This window comes from Biomphalaria glabrata, chromosome 16, assembly GCF_947242115.1.
Source record: "Biomphalaria glabrata chromosome 16, xgBioGlab47.1, whole genome shotgun sequence".
In the NCBI taxonomy this organism is placed as follows: domain Eukaryota; kingdom Metazoa; phylum Mollusca; class Gastropoda; family Planorbidae; genus Biomphalaria; species Biomphalaria glabrata.
This window is the reverse complement of record NC_074726.1, coordinates 32,221,727-32,238,667: the sequence shown is the minus strand read 5'-3', so window position 1 is coordinate 32,238,667 and position 16,941 is coordinate 32,221,727. Positions and strand designations below refer to the sequence as shown.

At 34.9% G+C, this 16,941-nt stretch overlaps 1 long non-coding RNA gene across 2 annotated transcripts; it reads right to left on the bottom strand.

The window, feature by feature from the left end:
• Positions 1–3,071: 3,071 nt before the first annotated feature.
• Positions 3,072–11,861, bottom strand: LOC129923288 (uncharacterized). 2 transcript variants are annotated; one of them, XR_008775233.1, is made up of 3 exons: positions 11,659–11,861; positions 4,268–4,383; positions 3,072–3,294 (listed from the first exon to the last, which is right to left on the bottom strand). It is a non-coding gene; the product is annotated as an uncharacterized LOC129923288 (long non-coding RNA). The 2 variants fall into 2 exon arrangements; XR_008775234.1 differs by having other exon boundaries at positions 4,268–4,347.
• Positions 11,862–16,941: the final 5,080 nt, after the last annotated feature.

The following is a 16,941-nucleotide window of genomic DNA, read 5'->3' as shown; positions in this document are numbered from 1 at the left end:
CAGGGGGAAGGCACTGTGGTGAGAAGGGAAAGGGGGAGACACACCGCCAAACACATAAACATTTTTAAATAGTAGGCACACACACACACACAACGCAAAAACCCACCAACACACAATCATGGCTGACATTACAATTCTTTCATTTAACATTCGAAGTCTGAAAAATTAACAAAAATACACAGTTCACTCAACTAAAACACGCAAACCGGACTTTTTTTTCTCTTACAGGTATCCAATATCACTTCAATTTTCTCCAAAACACACATACATCTTAGTTACAAACAAACCCACTTAAATATAAAATCATGGAGGACATCACGGTTTTGTCTCTAAACATTCATGGACTCACAAACAAACAAAAATATGTAGTATATTTATCAAGAAAGTATAAACCAGACTTTATTTTTTTACAAGAGACAAATTTAGGTACAGAACACAAAGCACACACATACACAACAGACATGGGTTTTAAGGAAGGGTGTTTTAGTTATGGTAGCGGATGCAGGGGGGTAGCCATTTTTCAGGTATCAGATAGGTTTAAAATAGTCCATAAGTATAGTGACAACAAAGGGAGAGTAGTCATCATTAAAGTAGAAACAAGAAATGAAACAATTACACTGGCTAACATTTATGCACCAGCAAAAAGAACAGAGAAACGGGAATTTTTTGAATATTTGAGTGAAAAATTACACGACACATATAGAGGGGATAGTTTGATTTTAGGAGGGGATTTTAATTACATCACGTCCACACTAGACAAGCAGTACACAACAACGGTAAATCTTCCTTCACAGATGAACACTACTATTAATAATTTCTTGAAAGACATTGAGTGTGAATTTAAGTTACAGGATGCATACAGGAGTGTGAATCCCACAGGTCAGGACACTACTTCGGTGAATAAAGCTCATCCCGTAACTTCCAGACTAGATAGAATTTACGTACCAACCGAGTATCATATAAGTAAGGTAGCTCATCTAGAAGAGTCTCTGGAATATTCAGACCATAAGGCAATAATAGTTACGATAAGTACGAAAATTAAAAAAAAGACAAGGAAAACTAGTCATTGGAAATTTAATGATTCTCTTCTAGAAATACCTCTTTTTATAGAATTAATCTCAAACACACTCAATTCTTGCTTACAAGATACAAACAATCCAAACTTTAACCTAACAACAACATGGACACTAGTAAAAAAAACTCAATAAAACAACAATGTCAGGTCATATCAACACTAGTACAAACACGTAGAAAACAAGAACTAGAGAAACTGAAGCACACAATATTACACGCTGAGGACGAAATAGATAGAACTCAAGCCTCATTAAAGTTGGAAGAATTAAATAACTACATCTACAAAGGAGCTGAAGTTAGATGCAGGAACTATTTAAGTCAAGAAGGCCCAAACAAACTTTTCTTGTCGATCGAACAAAATGTTCAGTCTAGTAAATGCATAACAAGTGTTCTTGATATACATGGCTCAAAAGTTGAAGACGAAGACAAAATTAAAGATGTTTTCATAAGTCATTTTAAAAATATCTAACCAGTTGGAACCTATAAACAAGGAGGCTCAAGAATGTTTTCTAAAATATTGTAAACAGTTGAAGCAGACCGATGAAGAACTTTTGGAGACCCCATTTACTCTAGACGAACTCCAAACTGCACTAGACTCGACACAAAACAACAAATCTCCCGGACCGGACGGTCTGACATTTGAATTCTATAAGACATTTTTTCCCTTAATAAGTCCTCTATTACTGCGACTGTATAGTGACGCTGTTAAAACAGGACAACTTCCAAAAAATTTCAACGAAGCATATATTACACTATTAGCCAAAAAAACAACAGATAACAGTTCTCCAAGTGACTACAGGCCCATCTCACTACTCAATACAGACTATAAACAACTGACAAAAATGATTTTTAAACGACTTAAACCCTTCACTCCCCAACTCGTAGGACAAGACCAATACTGCACCCACCCCGACAGGAGTATTGATGGAATGACACATTTCATTCGAGATTTTATCATGTACAGTCATGAAAAAAACTCTAGCGTTGCCTTGTTATCTGTAGACCAAGAGAAAGCATTTGATAGAGTCAGCCATAATTTCCTCTTTAAAATATTAGAAAAATGTAAAATCAGCCCTTTTTTAATAAAATGCATTAAACTAATTTACACCAATGCCAGCAGTAGACTAATAATCAACCATTCTTTAAGCCAATCCTTTCCAATTCAAAGATCTGTTAGACAAGGCTGTCCTTTATCCCCCTTTTTATACATCCTTTGTCTAGAACCTTTTCTAGAATCTATTAGGTCAGATCCATCTATCAAAGGAACAAAAATCCCGGGACCCATCCCAGTAGTTAAAGTTAAGGCTTATGCCGATGACACAACATTTTTTCCCTCCTCTGAAAATGATATTAATAACATAGTTAAAAAGTTTACAATTTTTGGCCATGCCAGTGGTTCTAAAATTAACATAAATAAATCCTCAATAATGGGTGTAGGGAGGTGGACATTTAAGGAAAAATATTCTTTTAAACTTGTAAATAAAATCAAAATATGTGGTATAGAATACAATAGTAATCCCTTTTTCTTCTGTGAAGATCAGTGGAAAAATATTATTATTAAGGCATCCAATTTAGTTAACAGGTACAAGCACACAGGTTCTACTATTTTTGGTAGAGCCATCCTTATAAACAATTTGGTCATCCCAAAGATAGTCTATTTAGCCAATATTATAGAACCTCCTACAAAATACATATTTCAATTAAATAACATAATTAGAAGTTTCATCTTCAAAAACACACTTAGAAACATCAAACATACTACAATTATTCAAAACAAAGAGGATGGGGGGATCAATTTACAAGACATCAAAACTAAAATATGTGCACTCAGATTAAAATTCATAGGTCAAGTAGTTAAGAATCCAAATGATTTTCCTTTTACAATATATTATTATGGTTTGAGATTAAGCAATTTAATTCCAATACAAAACAACATTCCACACTATTTTGGCACAAACTTACATCCTTTTTATAGATCCATCTCAAGAACTCTTTCAAGCAATGAACCTTCAATACACAATAAATATAAAGAAATATACACAACATTAAAAAAACAGTTACAAGAAAATTTAGCTATTAGGATTAAATGGGGAAAAGATTTAAATATAACAGATTTTAAAGACACTTTTACTAACCTTCATAACAAACACATTGCAACAAAAGCTAAAGAAATATCTTACAGACTTATCTTTGGGATGACTCCATTTTCAAAGAAAAAACCTGGTGTAAAATATTGTAAATTTTGTCAATCTGTTAATGGTGACAATGAAAAGCATTTATATTTAGAATGTTCTTTATTTAGTAATGTTAGAAATACTGTAAGAGATTCATTAGAAGGAAATTGTGAAACCTATGTGAATATTAATTTATCTATTCTCTTAAACAAGTTGCCTAAAGCTAAACACAAGATGATACATAATTTTAACTTAATAATTTTATCAGAATACAGAAACTTAGTATGGAACAGTAGACTTAAAGCTGTGTATCATAATGTCAATTTTAACCCTAATGATTTGGATAAAATATATAGAAATATAGTTGATTTTAAAATTAAACACTATAAAGGCTAACCCCAAATGTAATTTTATATTGATCCATTGTATGTACATATGTTATATATTAAATCAAGGAATTTTTTATTTTTTTTTTTATTTATTTATTTTTTATTTTTATTTTTTTATTTTTTTTTTCTCAAGGATTCCTTTATTTTCTTCCAATGAATTGGAAGGTTCCATTTTTATCATAAATTATCAATTCACAAAGTCTGTTTAAACAATGAAGAAAATAAGTTTTGAATGTAATGGGTGTGTGTGTTTGTATAAGTAATAACTATTAAAAATTTGCATGTGTATGTATTTAATACATCATTTATTTGCTTTAAAATTATAATTACTAAAAATTACCTAAAACTATTTATTAATTTCTTTTTTCAACAAGAGAGACAATTAGGACTGGAAGATGCAAGGTGGAAATTTCTTTTCGTTACATCCCTTTGACCAAATTAATAAATTTTCAAGACAACCCAAACAGGACAGGATTTCATGAAAATGGAGCAAATGGACTACTAAATTGTTAAAAAAAACAAAAACACTATCACAATAAATAATAATAAAAATAAATAATGAATTTAATCTTAAAATGAGTTATATTCTAAAATGAAATAATTTTGTAAGCTCTTCATACACATACTTACTTTGAGCTCTGTACTTTATAGAAACCAAATTGTTTCATAATATGTACATTTTTGTAACTCTAGCAGACCCCAGAGAATTCCTAAGGATATAGGATGGAGGTCCTTTGTCTTAGGTTCTTAAGGGAAAAATTGTTGCAAAAATAATAGCAATAAAAATAAATTTTTAATAACTCATAAGTCACTAAAAAAAAAAATAATAATAATAAAAAAAAAAAAAAAAAAAAAAAAAGTGGCGAACCTTAAATTCACTTATATCTTATTATTATTGACGATTAATAATGACTCATGACCTTACGTACGGCATACCAGAGCTTTACAACACGAACAGGCTTATGCATTAAGCGCATTTACTTAAACTGTTGAAATTTGTTCTGCTGCGACAATTAAAATGTTTGAAATGAATTCTGATTCTGCTGTCTGCTACATCTATCTTCGAATAACAATAAAAAATAGTAATTTCCGTTGTTACAAAAACATGTATGTGTCAAGTTTTTACATTTTAGATTAGGCCATACTTTCGATGGTCTTAAACGACCCCTGACAAATTGTCAATCGACCCCCAAGGGGGTGGCGACCCACAGGTTGAGAACCCCTGTCTTAAATAGTGATATGGTAAGGTTTTCCAAAAAAAGGCCCCTGGTTAAGTTCCACGGTTCCGGTTCTACTTGCGCTGATATGTTGATCTGTTGGTGCTGGCTTCTGTCTTCAGGTCAGGAACAAAGTGACAAATGTCAATACTAAGACAAGCTGGTGGTGCTGTTTCAAGAGAGATAAAAAAAAATGGCTAAGTCCAACTCTCTCTTTAAAGAATAAAATAAGCAACCTCACAGGTTGAATAGACGATCACGCAGTGTGGTAGTAGGGCATTCCATCACTCGTGTGTAGATCTAGTAGATTCCAAGCTCAGCAACACTGCAACAGTCAATAACACAACAAGGTGACTCTAACGGTCAGCTTGTAAATATTGTTACGTTCTTCTCTCTCTCTCCTAATCAGGCGTTCTGTAAAACACTACTAAACACACAACACATCAACACAAGAACCTGACAACAAGAGCTCCAAATAATCTGGTACTTTAATAATGGTCAACTAAATAGATAACAGCCAATACTAGACAATTGGCAACACAATCAACAGCTACTAATGGTGCACTGTACATCACCGTACTAAACTATACTGCCTCTATCTCTTCCTGGACTCGTACATAACACTTGAGGACTCCGCCAGGACCGACTTCATGGTCGACTCACAATCCCGGTCTCCTCCGTGTCCTGTCTTGAACTGCACTGCCTTACACACTCTGTCTCTGGTTTGCGCAGGCCTATGATCAGATGACCATAACACTCTAAATCACAAGCACAAATGTTGACCAGATCAAGTAGACACAATGAATAAACAAATGTTAATCCAGTAATCCTACAGTAATCCTACAGTAATCCTCCAGTAGTGTACTTATCAAGATCAGTGGCGTAGCAAGGTACTCGTGGGCCCGGGTTCAAGAATATGTTGATGGGCCCCACCCCCCAAATGAAAGGATCATTTAAGATCATGGTTAAGTACTAGTCAGCACACTGAGCATAATGCGCCCGTGGGTGCTTTTGTTGAAACAATAACTGAAGGCTATTGTACTGTCCACTCATATTGGAAAACCATCATGGCCTTGGTATCGTCAGTAATTTAAAGAAAGATTGTGATATTTTATTACTTTAGAGTATTTGTTCAGTCAAACCTGAAGACTTCTGGTTCGGACAAATATGAAAACCTTAAAATGACTCTCTGATTACAATTTCTTTGGGTAGTTCGTCATTGGAGTTCACAAAACATTTTCAGAAAATGCAATTTTAATAAATTTGTAATTCTCTTTGAGGGCTGTAATCATGATATCAAATTGGATCTCCTTTAGTATTTCTTTTTTAAATTGCATTGCCCAACAGGTCTATTATATCTTTGAATCTGTGAGTCGAGGTAAAGGCTTATGTTTTTGATTTCTTAAGAATTTATTTATTGCTAAGATATTGTCGTTGTTACTTGTGTCACCAAAAACGACACTCTTCGCGATGACCACTAAATGAAAGGTTGTTGCATGCTTAAGTTAAAACTAACATTCACAATGCGATTAATTACTTTCAGCCAGTAATTATCAACTTCTTCAATGTGTTCTTTGTTTGCATCATCCACCGTTCTCAGTCTTTCATGTTGTCTGTATGTTTGACAAGCTTGTTGCTGAAGTTAAGTCATTATTAGGCCTATCCTTTTTTTGACGATACGGTTCAAAAAAACTAACAACATTGATGCTGTGTCAGGATATAAAACCGAGACCATCGAGACCATCCGAACGACTGTCCAGTGCACATACTAGACGACAAGGCAGCCATTCAAGTGAAAGACACTGTTCCATGATAAATGTAATTATCGCTCTATCTAAAAAAAGTTTTGTTATAAGCCTTCTCCCTAATTCAGTCATAGTAATTAGCTAAAATGTCAACAGCTTTAACGTTTTCGTAAGTAACAGTATATGATGTCTCTTTTGTATGTTTAATATCTAATTGTAAGTCTAGGCCTATATATAGATTTCTGATAATAGAAAAATGAAAACAAAAAGGATGCTTACTTTAAAAAAAAGCACCAAAAAAAAAGGTAAAACTATCAACGGTTTAATTAACATAGAGGAACAAAAAAGAAATAATGGGAGTTTGGGACCCAATTGTCACACCAACGCACCGTCACCTACAATAAACCTGATGAAGGCAGTTCCTTACAATGACTGTAGGTGAAAACACGGGTTAATGTTTAGAAGTTAATATGATATTTGATATGACGTTTAGGATATTTTAAGGAAACTTTTAAATTTTGAACCATTGTTACAAAATTACAGTGTAGGACAGGCCACAGTTGGTCATTAGTCATGGGACCAAGTGATATGAAACCCCTACGCGCCATGCAGTGCCGTATTTAGAGCTGAAAAAGCCTTAACCTATTTGAGATATGGGGCCCCATATAAGTCTAAATATTGTATGTAACTGCTAAATATTTCTTGGAGGCCCTAAGCTAAAGCTTATGTTGCATAGAGGTAAATCCGACCCTGGCCCATGGTTGTTACACCATCGGGTATGGGCCCCTAAATGGTCGTGGGCCCGGGTTCATTGAACCCCTTCGCGCCATGGATGCTACGCCACTGATCCAGATGTAGATCTAGATCTAGCAAACTACGAAGATGACGACCTAGCCTGTAGTCAGAGAAGAGTCGCCATTCCTGTTGATGTGTGGATAAATGTAGATGTTTTATGCGAGTTAGAACTAGACACAATCTAGACACAATCAACAGAACAGTTAAGAGATAGATTCAATAACTCCAGCTGATAACTTCAACAATTTAATGAATAAAAAGGGCCCACCAAGACGACCGAACAACAGTCCAGACTAACGCACTAACAGACTAGACATATATTGCATATATCAGAAATATTATCGTTCGCGAAGATGTGACCACTGCCTTCACTATGACGTCCACCTATTGATAACTTATTGTACTAAATAACACATAATAAGAGAAGATGCTAGTTTATTTTCTATTTTCTCTTATTATTTATATAAAATAAAATCTGGTTTGATATATACAGCTCCTCTTTCGCGGTTGAAGATGAACACAATGGACTTCATTCACCAATCGTAAACAAACAACATTTAGCCACGTAATAATATTGATAAAACACATCACGTGACAGCCTTTATGGATTACGTATTTTGCATAGAAGAGATAGAGAATCACGTGGCTATATGTTGTTTGTTTACGATTGGTGAATGAGGTCCATTCGCATTTCCTGTTTGAATGTCGCCTTTTGAAAAATCAGCATATAGGCCTACGCCAATATTTTGAGTAGAGCTGAACCATAGGTTCTTGAAACTCTAGGCCAGCAAAAGCGAGCAAGAGCTCCCTCTCACCGGCCTGATTGAACCAAGTGTTCTGTCTGGCTGAGGGTCTTGTGTCAATTTTGACGCTGTCATTTCCAGTGACAGTGTCGCTGCGGACTCGCGGACTAGAGTCTCGATCGGAGGCCGCGTACACAGGGAACCTCTGCCATTTTCCAATTAACACGAAGATGGCTACAAAGTCCATTGTCACTTTATTTTAAAAAATTCAAAATATACCTCAAGAAAAGAAACATTGTTTTAAACAAAACAAAAGACAATTTAACTTTGGTTAACAGTCTAATGCTGTTTGGAAGAAGAAAAAAATGAACCAAAAAAAAAACAGAGCTTGAAGCTGAGATGGACCCTCCTTCCCACCACTGTAAGTGGCATCAAGTGACAACGTCGTAACTACAAAATGTGGGTTGATATAGTCCACACCACACTGCAATTATTATGATAGCATTTTATTCCCGCTGTAATGTAGAGTACAATTGTGGTCTGTTTGAAATGGGGTCAGTGGGTGAGAGGAGAATGACCCGCTGGGTCAGACGTGTCAGTTCATGAGTTCCGTCTGCACGTCTCTGATTCTGTGTGCAGCAGGCGTGTCGAGTTTGAGATAATGCGTGTCAAATTTGCCGCCTTCAAATTAAGGGGACATAAATATAAGTAGTATAGGAACAAGGACTGCGTGATAACAGTTATTATTATAAGACTAAGTAGTTTCAAATTTTATTATTGCATACAAGCTGCTTACAATCCATTTTTGTATCAAAGACTAAACACTGAGGAGTCTTACCAAATTTAAGCATATAATAGGAAGGAATAAATCCAGGAACAAAACCAGCTATTATTAGCAGGATTTAGTTGCCAGACTTGTAAATTTTTGGATTTGAGTGGGTGCCATTCCCATGATTTCCATTTATGTTTTACAGGCGGCGATACCGATAATTATTCTTACCAATATTTTAAAATATTATAGGAAGGATCACAGCAGGGACCCTTTTGTAGTGAACACCAGTTATGTCCAAACATTTTTAGAACGTGGGTAAAAAAAAAAATAATTACCGACTCATGGATCAATCCCCCCCCCCCTTTCCAAAAAAAAAAAGTAGAAGTCGAATCCAAGGTTAGCGAGCTTCAGCAGACTCATTCACTGTGGGTCAATGTTTCATTGGGTTGGATAGAATGGCAAAGTGGGCCGGAAAAAGCCCCCGGCCCCTATGCTGGAAATCGCTGGCCCACACAATATGACATTGCGTCAATTCATTACACTTAGATCGGAACCACCTATACGAACATCACAAGTCTATAATGACATTGTGTGCAGTAATAGCACTTAGGTCGAGACAAAGTACACCACAATGTGATAGCATGTCAACTCATCACACTTAGGTCAGGACCTTCACGTACGCCACTAAATTTATACAATAAACGTAAACAGTTATCACATCAAAATTTTATTTTAACATTAACACTATGATTGAATTTTTTTAATTTAAAAATATTTAGAAGCAAATTTATATAGCAGCTCTTTTTGCCTTTCTTAAACATTCATCCATAGAAAATACTTCTTAGAATATGTTTTATTAAAGTTAGGTGACATTTCCTATCAAAATTACTTGCAACTTTTAACTGATAGAAATCGACAAATAATGTGTTGGTCAGATGAAATGCACGTGTGATTATAGAAATACATTGTAAAGCATTAATGAGACAGACATTGCTTAGGCCAAAACCTAAGCTAAAAAGAGTTGCTAAAGCCAAAATTTTAATTATCTATAATCTAAATAAAAAGTTAGGTTATAATCTAAATAGTACGAGTTGCTAAAATCAAAATTTAAATAAAAGATTTGCTAAAGACCTAATCATAGACTTATATATTATATCTAGACTGGAAACCGGAAACTAATTCTTATCTATGATTGATCGATTCATAAATTCATATATATATATATGGACTATTAATCATATAGGGCTAGGGTTAATCCTATAACTATATATTCAAGCTAATATTTGAAACAAAGCCATTTTCTGTTAGTTTCCATTGAGATAATGTTTCAAAAATGCTAGCTGGAAATAGTTCATTGTCTGTTGATTTTAATCATCTATGTTCATTACCTAGATCTTTCTATATTATGTATCCAAAAATTGTAAAATAATAATTATGACACGAGAGTACTCTTATTTTTAATGTTCAATTGCTAGATCTAAATATAAAAATTAAATTATATGTATATAATATATAATGAAACTAAAGTGAAAACGTGAGAATTTGAACACAAACAAAAAAAAGAGAACAAAAGGAAAAAAAAAAAAGAAACATGCAGAAGAGAATATAAAAATCGGGGTAAGGTTATTAGAGATACATGGGCATTAAAAGATTACTTCTATATTAGACTATATTGTGGTGTTGTATGTGCAATGATTGCTTGAAACTTTTGATGCAGCAAAAACTGTTGTGAATGCCTGAGTGTTTCACTTACCTTACGGCGAATTGGACTGCTCTTTCCAATCTTACAGTGGCAGACGTCAATTGCAGAACGATTAAGGAGATTAAGCATCATAGTGCGTGCGTGTGTGTGCGTGCGTGCATTATGTGTGTACGTGTGTGTCCAGGGCCGGCCTTAGATAATTGCAGGCCCTATTCAAAGTGAATTTGGTTACATTTGGTATCCCCATATCAAATCGAAAAATAAAAAATAAACAGCGAAAAAGAAAATTAAGCAATTTATTTAAAACCTAGTCAGGCTAGTGTAGGCCTACACCAACAATAACATTGGGCACAAGTTTTGCTATTTTTCTTTTTAAAAAATGTTTTAAGTCCTGTGCAATGCCCACGCCAATTGAAGCCCCCTAGCCCTAGGCCTTGGCAGCTGTCTTGTTTGCCTATGCCAAAGGCCGACCCTGATGTGTGTTTTAAGTGCATGCGTATAATAATAAGTCATTTAAATAATTAAAAGTTCTTGGGACGGGTAAGATGCATTAGATTATATTAAAAAAAAAATAGAAGAAAAAAATCTGCCTTTTAGCTATAAATTAGATCTAGAGAATGAAGAAGATCTAAATTCTAGTAGATGGACTAATAGTAAATGTATATATATATATATAGATCTAGACCATTAATTAGATCTATATTTCATTGAGCATCAAACGAAAACTGGAAAATGCTAAAAAGATCTATATATCTAAATAGATCTATATACAATAAATCTACATCTAGAATCTATAGATAGATCTAGAGTCTGTAATGAGTCAGTAGATCTATATAATTTCTTCTCTATTTGTAAGATTTCAATACTTAATGTTATAGACAAATCATTTAGATCTAGAAGCTAGCAGACTCTATGTATCTTGCCTACTCTACATTTAGATAATAGATCTAGAATCTATAAAGATAGTCATGCAAATGAATTTTAAATTTACGAGGTTCAATGCTAGTTTTTTCTTCTATTTTTTCTTCTAAAAAAAAAGAGTCCTACCTTTGAGTAATAAATAATCCAATCTGCTCCAATAATCCGTGCTATTTCAATAATCCAAGTTGTAAGGAATATCCAATAGTTGAATCACATTAAATTATCCAAAAAAGTAGATGATTGAACAAGAAATATTTGTATCCAGTAACATCAATAACAACACGTCTGCTTCCACTCAAAGTAGGTCTAGATCTAGATCTAGGTCAAACTTTTTCCGTGTCTCAAACAATATGTCTATCTCTAGAGTAATCACAAAAATTAACTTCCGGTCAATGCTATGTTTTGCTTCGCTTGAATGAACAGAGTAACTAGGCATTCTGATCGCATGACGTTACGGGCTGGCTGTGTTCATTAATGAGCTGACCAGTGACGCGTTTACACCGCCTTTCACCCACTTGTGAAGCGCGACCTCATGATTGAAGATGACCTTGACTCAAGCAAGCATTTCACCTAGCAGCGTAGAAATGGTTGTTTCCTTTCTTTGTTACTACTGAAGGCGCGATAGATCTAGTCTGTAGTGACTATTGTCTATAAATAGAGCAATTACCAGCCTAATGTGTGGACAACACCCCTCTGGGCTCTCCCTCAGCCCTCACCTAAAATCTTCTTATTCTAACCGTAAGAGTGACTTCGCGTGGAAAGTCCGTAAATCATCTAGCTAGAAATAGTATCTAGATTTAGATCTACGTTAGATCTAGTGAATCTAGTGAAGACGATTCGCACCTAACCTGAAAACTCCGTAAATTTTAGTCAATTCAATTATCTCTATGCATCTAATGTCTAGATTACTCTAGAAATACGATAGTTCTAGATTTACGCTAAATCACTAAAATGTAATGAACATAATTCGCTAAGTCCGCGAATTTAGTGACTTAGATCTCGAGTCTAGATTTACTCTAGATTCAGTGAAGATAATTCGCATACGGCCGTGAAAAGTCCGCGAATTTTAGCGACTTACATCTTGAGTCTAGATCTACTGTATATGTAACTGTATCTTACGAGATTGAAGGATTTTAGTCTTTCCTGAGTATATTTCTTTATATTTAGAAAAATACACAATTGCCCCTCAAAATACACATTTCCAGGTCTGGGAATACACATTTCTATTTTGGCATGTCGGCATCTCTTGAGTCTTTATAATTCGTCCTATTGCGAAGGCCTAGTTCTATTGGGAGATGGTATTACTACTTCTAATCTTTAAAATAAGTAAAGCATCTTTAAATTGTAATTTATTTCTCAAGGGTGGCCAGTCTTCAGAGACGACTTAGCATTGGATGAGGCCCTGATCGAGTGTCTTTAGGGGTACGAATATTTGTTTGATGAGCTGAAGAGGACGAAATATTCTCTTTGTGGCGGGGCTCCGATCTCTCTCTTTCTCTCTATTTATCTCTTTCCCTTTCTATCTTTCTCTTTCTATGTCTATTTTTCTCTTTCCCTCTCTTGTTATCTTAAAATAATGATACACGCATTAGCCTAATATAACACTAAAGAACACTGCACGCTAGATACACGAGACTCTTTCATAACACACTCTCTAAAACACAGGTTACACACAACACACTTTCTTACCAAGGGGAACAACTACATACAAACACATACACATAAATAAAATGTCAACATGTCTATCTTTTTTCTCTCTTTCTTTCTCTCTGTCTCTCGTTCTCTATGCCTCTCTCGTCTGGTATGCTTTGAGTCTAGTATCCTCCTTTGGTTTCTAATAAAATTTATTTTAAAAAAAATGAGGATAGCATTACTACAATAACACATTGGACGGGGCGCTGGGCGAGTATCATCGGGGCTCCAATCTCTCTCTTTTTCTCTCTCTCTCTCTCTTTTTCTCTTTCCCTCTCATGTTAGCTTAAATAATAATAAGGATTGTCTTCGAGTCCAAAGATTAATGAGGAATGCAATATTTCTCATGGCTACGCAGTCCAATCTGTGACCTACATATTTTGCCACTTCTAGGGCAAGTATAACCATTGTCCGCCGGTGGTCGATTAAGATTTTCTGTATGCGACGCTGGGTACATCAAACTAATTAACACATAACACACAATAGGAGCTTTCTTACCAAGGGGAATAACTCTGTATACAAACACATTCACATAAACACAATGTCAACATCTCTATATTTTTCTTTCTCTGCCTCTTTGTGTTTCTCTCTCTGTCTCTGTCTCTCTCTCTCTCTCTCTCTCTCTCTCTCTCTCCCTCTCTCTCTCTCTCATCGTTTGGTATGCAATTGTTTCTAGTATCCTCCTTTGGTTCCTACAAAAATTTGTTTAAAAAAAATGAAAATAGCATTACTACAATAACAAATAATCAGAGGCTGTCTCATCATTGGACCTGGCCCTGGGCGAGTGTCGTTAGGGACATGAATATTTGTACGATGGGCTGAAGGTGACAAAAGATTCTCTTTGAGGCGGGGCTCCAATCTTTCTCTTTCTCTTTTTTTTCTTTCTTTTTTTCTCTTTCCCTCTCATTATAGAGAATTTAGGAAATTTAGGGACCCGGATAATTTGGCACTTTTTTTGACAAGGAAAATTAGGCACTCTTTAATTAGCAACCTTAACTTTGAAAATAATTTTAACATTTTAACGTATATTTCATTCTTAGACCATGGGCTATCGGTGACGCTATAAAAAAGCAACTATAACTACTCTAACTGAATTTTCTTGATATAAAAGAAAAGCTGACAAAACGGGGAAAAAATGACAATCATGAGAATGTGTGGGAAAAAAATGAATCCGGATTAAGAACCATTATAAAATGATGATTCTCCTCTCATTTCTTCACCTCCTTAGCCCTCCCCCCACCCTCCAGGCACTTCCACTAAAAGGAGAGGATTTGTCGCGGGTAGATGTTGAACTAGGTGGTGAAAATGGAATTTAGGAAATTTAGGCACCGGATATTTAGGCACCGCGTATTTACGGATATTTAGGCACCGGATATTTAGGCACCCGGAAATTTAGGCACCAGGATGTTTAGGCACCCGGAAATTTAGGCACCCGGATAATTAGGCACCCGGAAATTTAGGCACCGGATAATTAGGCACTTTTTGACAAGGCGGAAAATTAGGCACCGGATAATTAGGCACTCTTTAATATAAATATCCGGGTGCCTAAATTTCCGGGTGCCTAAATATCCGGTGCCTAAATATCCGGTGCCTAAATATCCGGTGCCTAAATTTCCAGATACCGTGAAAATGACGTCTCAAGGCTAAACACTGGATTTAAGTGCAGGGAACAGCATTGTACTAATGTCAAAATTAGAGTGGGAATAGGGAGAAAGGCTTTATGTTCGTTACTTATAGGAATTAAAATATACTGATCCACTTACTTAGTATTCATATTTTATAAACAATGTTAATCTCTTTTATCAACACTCTTTCTTTCTATTGTTAATGGGTTGCTCCTTTGTGAAGATCTATTGTGTGAGTGTATAGGTGTGTTACCTCCTTCAAATATTATTTGTGGTAATTAATTATTATTGAATATATATGTACATTTATGTAATATAATATTTATATAAAATGTATATGGCTGCAAATTGTAAAACGGCTAGAAATCACGATCAAATATGTTTTGAAAAGACAGATGAGTTAAACATTTCTATGTCTTTTTTTTTTTTTTTTGTTATGGAATATTGGTCTCTTGTAGATACTTAGTCTGCTTATAGCAGATTGTTGATGTTCCAATTTAACCACGCCTTCTCTATCATAAACCAAATTTAATATATGGCCTATTTACTACAATTTTCGAGAAGGTATGATATTCCCCCATTCCTTTTATGTTCAGTACCACATACATTTTTTTTTGCTCTTTGGAATGAAAAATAAAAAAGTCAAACAAGGTTTCATACACACATTATTAAACAAACACTTACACACACACATATATATGATTAAAACAACAACATTCGTTTCCCTTTCAACACTGCCCAATGAAATGTAACTATCTGCATTTCCTTTATATTATTATTTGTATTACTGTTATTAACATTATGATGGTTAAAACTGAAATTCGTCTACCAAAGTTTTTGAAAGCTCTGCAAAGCCTATAAAATTGAAATTCCCAAACGTCAATTTGTACTATATGCTGATCTACTTTCCTTACACCGCCAGTGTGTAGCCTTGAGACTCATTACGTAATTTTCACGGCCATGTTCAACATCTAGCCACGACTAATCCTGTCCTTTTAGTGGGAGTGCGTGGAAAGGAGGGGGGGGGGCTAAAGGACATTACGCGCGTTACTTCGAGGTTAAACAAGACCAATCGTTGTTATCGCTATAACAATAGGCCAGGGTTCGTAGCCACCTGGAAAACACCTTGAATTTCATATTAAATTCAAGGCCTTGAAAAAGCCTTGACTTTCGTAAAAAAACGGGGAAAAAACCTTGAATTTTAAAACTGGACCTTGAGTTCTTTCCCTCCCGATACCTGATGTCTATTTTCGTTTTTTTTTCCCGGTTACATTGAGCTGACCAGTGACGACGCGTCTACACCGCCTTTCACCCACTTGTGAAGCGCGACCTCGTGATTGAAAACAACCTTGGCTCAAGCAAGCATTTCACTTAGCACTATTTTCCTTTCACTGTTACGAGACTGAAGACGCGCTAGATCTAGTCTGTAGTGACTATTGTCTATAACTAGAGCTATTAGCAGTCTAATGTGAAGGCTACACCCCTCCGGGCCCTCCCTCGCCGAAAATCTTCTTCTTGTAACAGTAAGAGTGACTTCGCGTGGAAAGTCCGTATATCATCTTATAGCTTTTTTTAAATACGAGATGTAATACGGCTAAAACGGTCGCAATCTGAAGTTGGAAATTTTCTTAAATTGACATAGATTTGTAAAAAAAAAATATTTCATTCTTACTATAGCAGTTGACTTGCTTTCCCTCAGTTTTAAGTAAATTACATACATACATACATAGGCCTATATATATATATTTTTTATTTATATTTATAGGCCTATATATGGGATAATATGCATATTAGTTGAAACATTATTATTTTCATAAACTTCAACTATTTTTTAACGTTATATGTATTTCATATTCCGCTAATCGTCAATACATTATGCACATCGATAACATTAAGAATTATTTTTTGTGTTGGATACATGATGCATTATTATGTTATTAAAAGTTCTATCATTTTTAAGAAATTCACAAAATGTTACATTAAAGTTTCAAAAATGCGTTGACGAAACAGATCTAGATCCATTTTATTACTTAGAAACCAAATTGAACAATGAAATGGCGGGGTAAGACACATTTGGCCTGTGTAACTGTAA